This window comes from Dipodomys ordii, unplaced genomic scaffold (assembly GCF_000151885.1).
Source record: "Dipodomys ordii isolate 6190 unplaced genomic scaffold, Dord_2.0 Scaffold203, whole genome shotgun sequence".
Taxonomy (NCBI): Eukaryota; Metazoa; Chordata; class Mammalia; order Rodentia; family Heteromyidae; genus Dipodomys; species Dipodomys ordii.
Genome location: NW_012267419.1, coordinates 376967 through 387174, shown reverse-complemented (window position 1 = coordinate 387174; position 10208 = coordinate 376967).

Below are 10208 nucleotides of genomic sequence, written 5' to 3'. Positions count from 1 at the left end.
TTTTTTGTGGAGCTTGTGAATGCTAGGTAAGTGCTCTGGCACTTAAACTATATCCAACCCAATCTGAATGTACTTAATGTCACTAAACTATCTACCCTAAATGTAAACTCCAGTGTACACATCCTTTTAAATCTTTAGGAAGATAGGAAGATGCCTTCCTATGGACACACTATCAAGCCATTATCTGATGACAATGAAGATGTTTTCACATAACTGAGGTTCAATAGTTCAGCATATGCAAAACATTTGAGATCCTGAGTTCTATATCCATCACAAAGAAGAAAAAGAGCAAGCAAGCAAGCAAGCAATGCTTTCAGGACTGAAAACAATGAGAAAGTTTATCTGTTTTTTTTTTTTAACAGAACTCAGGTTTAAACTTGTGGCCTTGAAATCATTAGGCAGGCACTCTACAACCTGAGCCACAATTTTAGCCCAATAAACTACCTTTTGTAGTCCTATGGAAAGATTTTAATATACTCTAAGAAAATGAGATGTTAGGGCTGGGATGGTGGCTCAGTGGTAGAGTGCTTGCCTCACATGTATGAGGCCCTGGGTTCAATTCCTCAGCACCACATAAGCAGAAAAAGCCGGAAGGGGCGCTGTGGTAGAGTGCTAGCCTTGAGCTGAAGAGCTGAGGGACAACGCCCAGGCCCAGAGTTCAGGCCCCATGACCAGCAAAAAGAAAAAAAGAGAGATGTTAATCAAGTCAAAGGTAATTATAGAACCTGGTAAATAATGCTCTCAACTGACAAAAGCAATAAAGGTTACTTTTAAGAAGTCCAAACTTTAATTACCCAGATCAAAGTGGAAAAGGATGATATAAGACTTCAGGTAGGTAATGGGTGAATTTATGAATAGCAGAAGACTTAGTAAAATGAATTGAGAGGGTAGAAAATGAGATTAGAAAAACTAGAAAATCAAATGAAAGCAAATAAGTAAAAAAAAAACAATTAGAAAAGCCTCTAAGATAAGATTATAACATGGTCCCCAATGAACTATATCTCCTGGTCTTCATACCATTATCTAGTCTCCCCCCCCCCCCCTCCCCCCATGGACTTGGACCTGCCCATGTCATTTGTTCTGCCCAGTTTAAATATTAGCAAACACAACCCAAGAAGAGACTTGAACTGTTTATTTTTTCATTAAGGCTTGTATTCTTTCTGCTCTGACACTGAAGCTAATCTATATAGAATAGAGATGAACTGTTGTTTCAACTGAGGATCACAAGAAAGAGTTCCTAGATAAATATTACAACTCCAAATTCAATTTGCATTTCAGTTGAATAGAAAATAAAATAAAATTTTTGTATGTATACATTGTTAGGTTTTTAAAAAGAGGTAACCGCCAGACTTCATCTAAGGACTCATGCCACCAAGGGACAGCTGCTGCCCACTGCCTTCTCTGGGAGGGAACCAAATTCCAGCCTTTTACCCCTATTGTCAATGCCCCTTGTCAGCAGGAAGTAGCCAGAGAGAATCTGCGCCCTATTTCATGATTATTAAAAGGCTGGAATGTAAGGTCCGCTCCTGGATGGCTAGCAGACTCCACCCTCCTCGCAGCAAAGTCTCCACCCAGTACCTGCGTTACCTAGGCAACTGGGACACCTGGAAGAGGTCACATCTGCATCCGTTGAGGTCACATCTGAATTTGATGTGGCCACACCTTTCTCTGCCCTACCCTAGATAAGGGCTAGCCCAGGCCCAGACGCTCTCTCTCTCTGTTTCTCTCTGCTCTCTCTCTCTCTTCTAGCTCTCTCTGCTCGCTCTCTCTCTATTCCTCTCTGCTCTCTCTGCTCTTTTCTAGCTCTTTTTCCTCTGGTCCCAGCAGGTCTATTGAATAAACCTACCCCTTACCTGAATACCACGTGAGTGCTGCTGTTCTTACCTCTTTCTCTGCTCTTTTCTAGCTCTTTCCTCTCTTTCCCAGCTCTCTTTCTGAGGCCTTTCCCAGCCACATGGAGTGCCAACCTTACCTGGTCCCAGCAGGTCTACTGAATAAACCTGCCCATTACCTGAATACCACGTGCATGGTGCAGTTCTTACTTGGCTACCTCTTTTTTAAAACCTAACATACATATACATATATATTCTAAGTTTTTTATGAATATAAACTTATATAAATTTCTTTGTGTTTATAAAGAGTATATATATATATCCTTTTTTGGGGGGATTGGTCGTGGGGCTTGAACTCTGGGCTTGGGTGCTGTCCCTCAGCTCTGTATCTCAAGGCTAGCGCTCTACCACTTGAGCTACAGCGCCACTTGCAGTTTTTCTGGTGTTTTGTTTTGTTTTTGTTTTTGTTTTTTTCCGTCATGGGGCCTGAATTTGGGGCCTGAGCGCTGTGCCTGCACTCTTCAGCTCAAAGCAAGCCCTCTACCACTTGAGCCACAGCACCACTTCTGGTTTTCTAGTGGTTTATTGGAGATAAGAGTCTCAGGGACTTTCATATCCGGGATGGCTTTGAACCGCAATCCTCAGATCTCAGCCTCCTGAGTAGCTAGGATTACAGACGTGAGCCACCGGCACCCAGCTTATATGTATCCTTATGCATAAAAATATTCATTGCACCAGGTGCCAGTGGTTCACATCTGTAATCCTAACTACTCAGAAAGCTGAGACCTGAGGATTCCAGTTCAAAGTCAGACTGGACAGGAAAGCCTGCGGCACTTTCATCTCCAATTAACTACCAAAAAGAAACAAAAGCGGAGCTGTGGCTCAAGTGGTAGAATTCTAACCTTGAGCACAAAAGCTCAGGGACAGACCCCAAGCCCTAAATTCCAGTCCCAGGACCAGTTCACACACATACACTAGTTGCTACCTCAGGCAAGACTAGCAGAACAATCAGCTAAGTAAACTGATAGTACAAATTACTGATTCACAAAGTAAAAAGCAATTTAGATGTTTAAAGCTACTGAGTTTTAGTGTAGTTTTGTGCAGCAACAGATAACATTGATATAGTTAATTTATAGCTTGGACCTATACCATGCCCCAAAACAGTAAATAAGTAGAACCTGGCTGCATGGCTCCCAGGACAGTCTGAAATGGCCAAATAGTTCTAAGAGCAACCTTCCCAGAACCCAAGAAAAGTTTAGCTTGAACTGGTGAAAGTTCCTAAGGGACAAAATCACTAAATTGGTAGTACCATTATTATGCCCAGATAAGGATCCCCAAAGACCACCAAAGAGTGGATTCCGATGCAAGCACACGAGAGTCGTTTATTGCAAGCTCGAGTCTGGACTCACGACTGTCACCGACACAGTGGATCTAGATTGAGTCCCGACCCTTCATCTAACAGGGTTTTTATAGGGTTTTCAGGGACTTCTTTGGGTTATTGCAACACTTAACAAATCATATCACACTGCGGAAAAATAATAAAATAATTCTAAAAGATGATTAGTGTAACCAGTGGCAGGACCCGACCAGGTACTAGGGATTGGCTGGTTCATGTGGTTGATGCTCTTCGAATTGATTGGCTGGAGCAGATGGACCAAGTGGTCCTTATCCTGTTACCTGCTCATTAGCTGTGGTTAGCCGAATTTTCCATAAAGGGGGTTGTTCCTGGAATTTGGGCTCAAGGGAATAAAGGGGAGTTGCTGATTTCCTGGAATATCAAGGAGAGTTGCTGATTTCTTGGAATTTCAAGGGGAATTATTGACAGTTAAAATTACTATATTTTGTTCTAAAATCAAGGGGATCTTGCTTTTCAAATGGAGAGAGTACACTGAGTTTTCTGCTTTATTTATCCATGTACGTGTAGCTGAGTTCCAGCTGACATTCACGTTCTGATATCAAACAACCAACTTTCCCATGAATTTTTTGTTTACAACTCTAGATATTGATAATTATAACCTACATTTATATCGCAATGACAATGATATAAATGCTGTAATAACCTAGCATTTGAACTACCTTATCTTTTTTTTTTAAATGACCCACAGGCAGCCTGTTTGGAGGAGATTTCAAGTAGATATAGGACTTAATGAAAGTATAGCTGACAAACTTTCAGATACAGAAGATGATAAAAGGCAAGAGAAAGAATAGCAGAGCTTTTCTCTTTTGTTTACAAAGTACAAAATGAATAACTACTGGTAGAAGTTTATGAAAGGTTTATATGTGCTACTTAAATTTAGCTATTTTCTTTGTTGTAATTGATTTTTGTTGTGGGCCTCCATCTGTCCTGAGTACTACTACCATCCAAATTCTAGGATACTTCCTGGCATACAGTGGTGCTCAAGAAATGTTGGCTGACTGGATGATTAAAATAAAATAATACTATAAATATTGGGACTAGGGGAGGATGAGAAGCAATGTGACGTAAGTTAACTAAACTGTCTTGTTTTCATTTTAGGTCATTTCAGATGTAAGTCTGTTTGGGGAGTTTGGGAGATAATTTCAAAACATATTTCTCATCCTCAGAACTATTAACATTTGGAGTCAGAAGCTGTCTTCTAAGTTTTAGCATCACTAGTGTATACCACAAGAAGATAATAGCACCCTTCCTGAAATGGCAACAACCAAAATAAATAACTAGACACTGGCAAATGTACCCCGGGGCCTTTTTCCCAAGTGAGAATTTTCCCCAGTTGAGAACCACTTCATCAGATTGACTAAAATCAGAAAAGTTAAGAAAAAGATGTCACTCCAGAGACTGGCAGTGAATCCAGGAAAGTGTAGAAGGGGGAACACTTTTCATAACAAGTACTATACCAACTGCTTTGTATCATGTAAGTATTATGACAAATATCAACATTCATCCGAGAATCAACAGCGTTTTATGATAAGCTAGCAATATAGGGAGGAGAAGTAAGAGTCAATAATGACTGAGGTTGGAGCCTGTGTAAACTGTCTGGATAGTGGTAGTGTTTGCTGAGCAGGGAATATTGAAGGAGGAACAGTTTTGATGTAGGACCAGGAAACCATGACTCCAATCTCTAGTATGTTGGGCAAGAAATATCTATGGTATATGTAATCTGTAGGCATTAAAGAAATTAACCTTGAACTCTAGACACAAAGACTCTTGAGCCATTAAGATAGAAGCAGTAAAGTCATGGCAGGGGGTAAAGTTCCAAGGAAGAGAAGAGACCTGAGAATAAGACTTCAATGAACAGCAAGATTACAGTCTTTTTCATACATTTGCGTTTTTAAATTAATTAGGTCCATATTATAAATCCTGCCTAATATATTTAAATTTTGTGCTGGTTCTAGGGCTTGAATTCAGATCCTTGATATTAACCCTTAGATTTTTTTTTTTGCACAATGATGGCACTCTACCATTTGAGTGACAGTTCCACTTATTTTTGGGGTGGCTAATTGAAGAAAAGTCTAACCGAATTTTCTGTCAGTTGGCTTTGAACCACTATCCTCAGATCTTAGCCTCCTGAGTAGCTAGAATTACAGGCATGAGCCACCAGTGCCCAGTTAACATATTTTAAAACAAAATTTATATTTAATAACACTTTTGTTGAAGCTACTTAAAAGTATGTGCAGAAGCACCAACTTCTGGCTGAAATCAGAATTTCAGTTAAATGCTGTGTAAACAGAGAAGTCAATGAGCAGTAATTACATGTCAGACAGTAATTAACAAGGCAAATACTATTCCTTATTCATACAGCTTATCATCTAACAGGGAATACAATGGAGTGTGGTGATTGCTATGAAAATTAATAACCACTTCATATAAAGATGTAATAAGGTATGATTTATGCTCCTTTAATATCACCCATTTTCTCTTAGCATGAATTTAGTTGCAAAGACAGAAACTGTTGTGTGTTTGCTCCCTCTTGTGAGAAAGCTCAGGAAGCTTGGCAGAGTATGTGGAAAGGTTTGCCTTTCTGTGCTTAACTAGAGGTTCAGTCCAAATCAAGCCTTTTAGTATACTGGGCTCTGACTTTTTCAAAGTCTCTCCATGGGTTTGTATATTGGTTTTGTGCTTTACGGTCTGTTCAGTTAATTTTCCAGAAACTCTCCAGCTGCACTCAAAACAACAACAAATCCCAGAAAAGAAAGAACCTGTTTATATACTTCTTGAAGATAAGAAACATGTTCAAAGTGGGTACTAGAAACTTGATGGTCCCTATGGGGTTATAAGAAACAGAAAGAGAGCAGGCTAAAAAAAAGGCATCACAGAGATAAGTCATGTTTATAGTAAGTAATCTGTTCAGCTGGTAGCTTGGGAGGTGATTCTGTTCCTGAGTTGCAGGGGAAAGTATAGACTACATTCTCAACAGTTCCATAGTTAGCTTTCAAAAAATTCTTGTTATTGTGCAGAACAACTCTGTCTCTTATCCTGCAAATAACTGGCTCAGAAACCCCTCATAATCCTTAAAAGCAGGAAATCAAAAAGAAATTCGCAGGAGGTAAGCACAGGTAACACATGAAAAAGACAAAGGGGACATGGAAAATTGAGAATATATGAAAACGTTTCTGGAAATGTTACCATATGGTAGGTTAAAAAAATAGCCAAATAGTCCATATGAATTTGAAATTTTTACTGATGTGAGCAAAAGCTCAAAAAAGAGGTGGCAAGATAAGGATGGGAAAAAATAAAAAAAAGCATGCCCTGTCAGGCCTTAGGAAAGGATGTGGAAAAAAAGATTTAGCAATCCCAGAAATGAAGACAAACATGGTAGGGGCACAGGAAAGCAAGCAAGCACACAAACCAACCCAGAAAAGGTATAACAAGTTGTGCCAAAACTATGTAAATTTAGGACTAAGGTCAAAACAATTGTGGTGATTTTAGTCATAGAATAAATACAAATGGTGATAAACTAAGATGGAATAGAATAACATAACAATTGAGAGCATAAAGAAAATGGAATACGGGGCTGGGAAGGTGGCTCAGTGGTAGAGCGCTTACCTTGCATGCCTGAGGCTCTGGGTTTGATTCCTTAGCACCACATAAGCAAAAAGAAAAAAGCCGAAGTGGTGCTGTGGCTCAAGTAGTAGAGCGCTAGCCTTGAGCTGAAGAGCTAAGGGACAGTGCCCAGGCCCAGAGTTCAAGCCCCACAACCAGAGCTCCCCCCCCCAAAAAAAAAGAAAAGAAAAGAAAATGGAATAGTTGATGGGAAGTAAAGTTACTATGTTGGTTTTTCTTTCTCTTTATTTTTTAGCGGTATGGGGGTTTGAACTAAGGCCTTGTACCAGCGAGGCAGGCTCTAACAGGCTGGTTCTGAATCATCATTCTCCCTACCTCCATTTTCCAAGTGTCCAGAAATACAGGTGCAAGATAACATACCCAGAAATACACTGATTTTCTTATCTTTAATAATTGGGGTTACAAGATGCTATCTAAAGCAGATAAATACAAAAAACACTAAGAAATATAATTTAATCAACTAAAATTGAGTGAATTAAAAAGAATAATAAAGCCGGGCTCAGGTGGCTCACGCCTGTAATCCTAGCTACTCAGGAGGCTGAGATCTGAGGATCAAGGTTCAAAGCCAGCCCGGGCAAGAAAGTCCATGAGACTCTTATCTCCAATAAAACCGGAAGTGGCGCTGTGGCTCAAGCGGTAGAGCCCTGGCCTTGAGTTGAAGAGCACAGGGACAGCGCCCAAGCCCAGATTTCAAGCCCCACAACAGACCAAAATAATAATAATAATAATGAAGAGTAAGACTAAATATAGGTCAAGTTGATCATTAAAGGATTAATTGTTATACCAAGAAAAATGAGATGAAATCACTAAATATTTGTATGAGGACTCCTTAAGTAATTGGGAGATTTTTTTAATGCGCAGTCAGTTTTAACTTCTGAATTTAGAATCACTAGAATGTGTTACCTATTTTGTAAATATCATGATATATGAGATATCTGATACTTGTTTTTGTAATTTCCTTACTCCATATATATCTTTGTTTGCCCTAACCCTCTGAAGACTAAGACAATCATATAAGTAAATGTCCTGATTTCCAGCTTGGGCCCCTGGGTTCCTGCATAATTTCATTATCATAATAGAAGTCATTGTGATAATAAATAAATGAGATGTCTTCATGCTAACAAAGAATAAGTAATTCAAATAGTAACTGCACATTCTGAGAAGCAAGTAAGTTTCTACTTACTCAAGAATCCTTGAGTTCTGAAAGGTAATTTTATTTATTTATTTTTATTGTCAAGGTGACATACAGAGGGGTTACAGTTGTATAAGTAAGGTAATAAGTACATTTCTTGTCGAACTTGTTACTCCCCCCCTCATTTTTCTCCTACTTTTCCTCTCCCTACCCTACCCCCAAGTCTTGTGAGTATCGTGAAAACTATTTTCTTTTAAACTTACAACCATCAATTTGGAATTATCTTAACTTCTAAGACCTCCCATTACAGGAACCAGCCTGGGATCACTCAGACCATACATTTTTACTACTAGCCTAAGATAGCAAGAATTCAAGATAAAAAAGTGCCCATTAAAAAACAACTTTGTTGGGAAAAAGCAAGGGACAATAAGAATAAACAATCAATCGTATGTCTCCTGCCTCAAATCAGTTCCCAGACTGAAACTTTAGATGGAAATTAAATTTGACTAGATAAGTTCCTGAGAAATTGCTAAACATCCAGCTTAGTTTTTCCGTGTCCAAAAACATCAATTTAAAAGATACCAGAACTAACATGGAACAGCTCAAGCTGAGAGAGGAAGCTGCCATGTCCTTACCTTCATTTCCACTCCCAGTTGAGAAACTTACCAACTTCATCTCCTGGTCAGTTTAAAGATCTAGAAATGATACATATAGAATTCTACAAAAATATATACTTTAACAATCTAACATTCTGAAATGCAAATATGAATTCAGAGGTGTATTTATTGTAATAATCATTTAAGCCTTCAAATTGCCTTTATTTCATTCAAAATCATCACATAACCAGACAGAAGACAAATACCAGTATTCTATTGCAACAAAGAGCAATACTGGTGGTGAGATTAATGAACACCTTTCCAGAGATGGGGAAAAAAAGATGCTTGAATAAATCAGAGGATTTAGTTTGGGTTGTTCCACTGCAAGGGAAGTAGTGTCAGGAGAGTGAAGTACCCCCAACTTCCCGGGGCCGGCAGGACTTGAACCCATGATTGGTGAAAGGAGTCACCAACAGTCACTCCAGCTAGGAATCTTTTTTTTTTTTTTGGGTCCGGTTGTGGGGCCTGAACTCTGGGCCTGGGCACTGTCCCTCAGCTCTTCAGCTCAAGGCTAGCACTCTACCACTTGAGCCACAGCGCCACTTCCAGCTTTTTTCTTTTTGCTTATGTGGTGCTGAGGAATCGAACCCAGGGCCTCATGCATGCAAGGCAAGCATTCTACCACTGAGCCACCTTCCCAGCCCCAGCTAGGAATCTTTATTAGCCACAGGAACTCACTATATGAGGACAGTGAAGAACAGAAGCAAAGTCAAATATAGCTGAGTATTTAAAGGCAAGATCCATGGGAGGGGGGAACACTCACAGATGGTACTAACCAAAGCAATAAGTCATCAAAGCAAAGTTTTGAAGTAAGATGGCTGAGCTTAAATAATTCCTTGCAGAATTCCTGGTGCCTTGGCAGGAGCTCAGAGCTGTCTAAACAGCTCCCAGGCCAGGAGGTGAGGCAAGCCATCCTTTGAAGTGCAGATGCCTGGCTCCAGGGAGTGAGCTACGAGGGCTCTGCTCTACAGAAATGCAGATACCATAGCTTTAGGAAAGCATTGATTAGCTCCCCAAATGGCCTAGAGGTGAGACAAGCTATCTTTAGAAATGCAGATGCCTAATGTCGCCATCCTGGTGCTTAATTCTCAGGCTTTTATCTTTGAAATTTAAAGATTGCCCCTATTCTTAATCCAGGCCTCAGTCTTATTCTATACTGAGGATCTGTACCCCTGTTTCTGATTTCACATTTTATATTCTTTTTTGGGGTGATGGGTCATCACAGAGAAAAAATATCTAAGTAAAATGAAAGGGAAAAAGGTCCTTGGGGAGAATCCTGGGAAAAGATAATTTGTGGATTGATCCACATTTTTACCCCATTTCCTCCTGTTGGGAGAGTACTGGTTAGCCACTTGACAATCGACCTTTTGAATTGTTCCCCGCATTGAGGTAGTTGAAGCCATAGATATATCCAATGTGCTAGGAAATGGGACATCAGAGTCAAAGTAGCAGACAATTACAAGACAAATTTGGGGATATATCCACATACAGAGAAAAATAAATACTTAGGAATAAGCCCAATTACAAAGACACAATTTTTATACAGA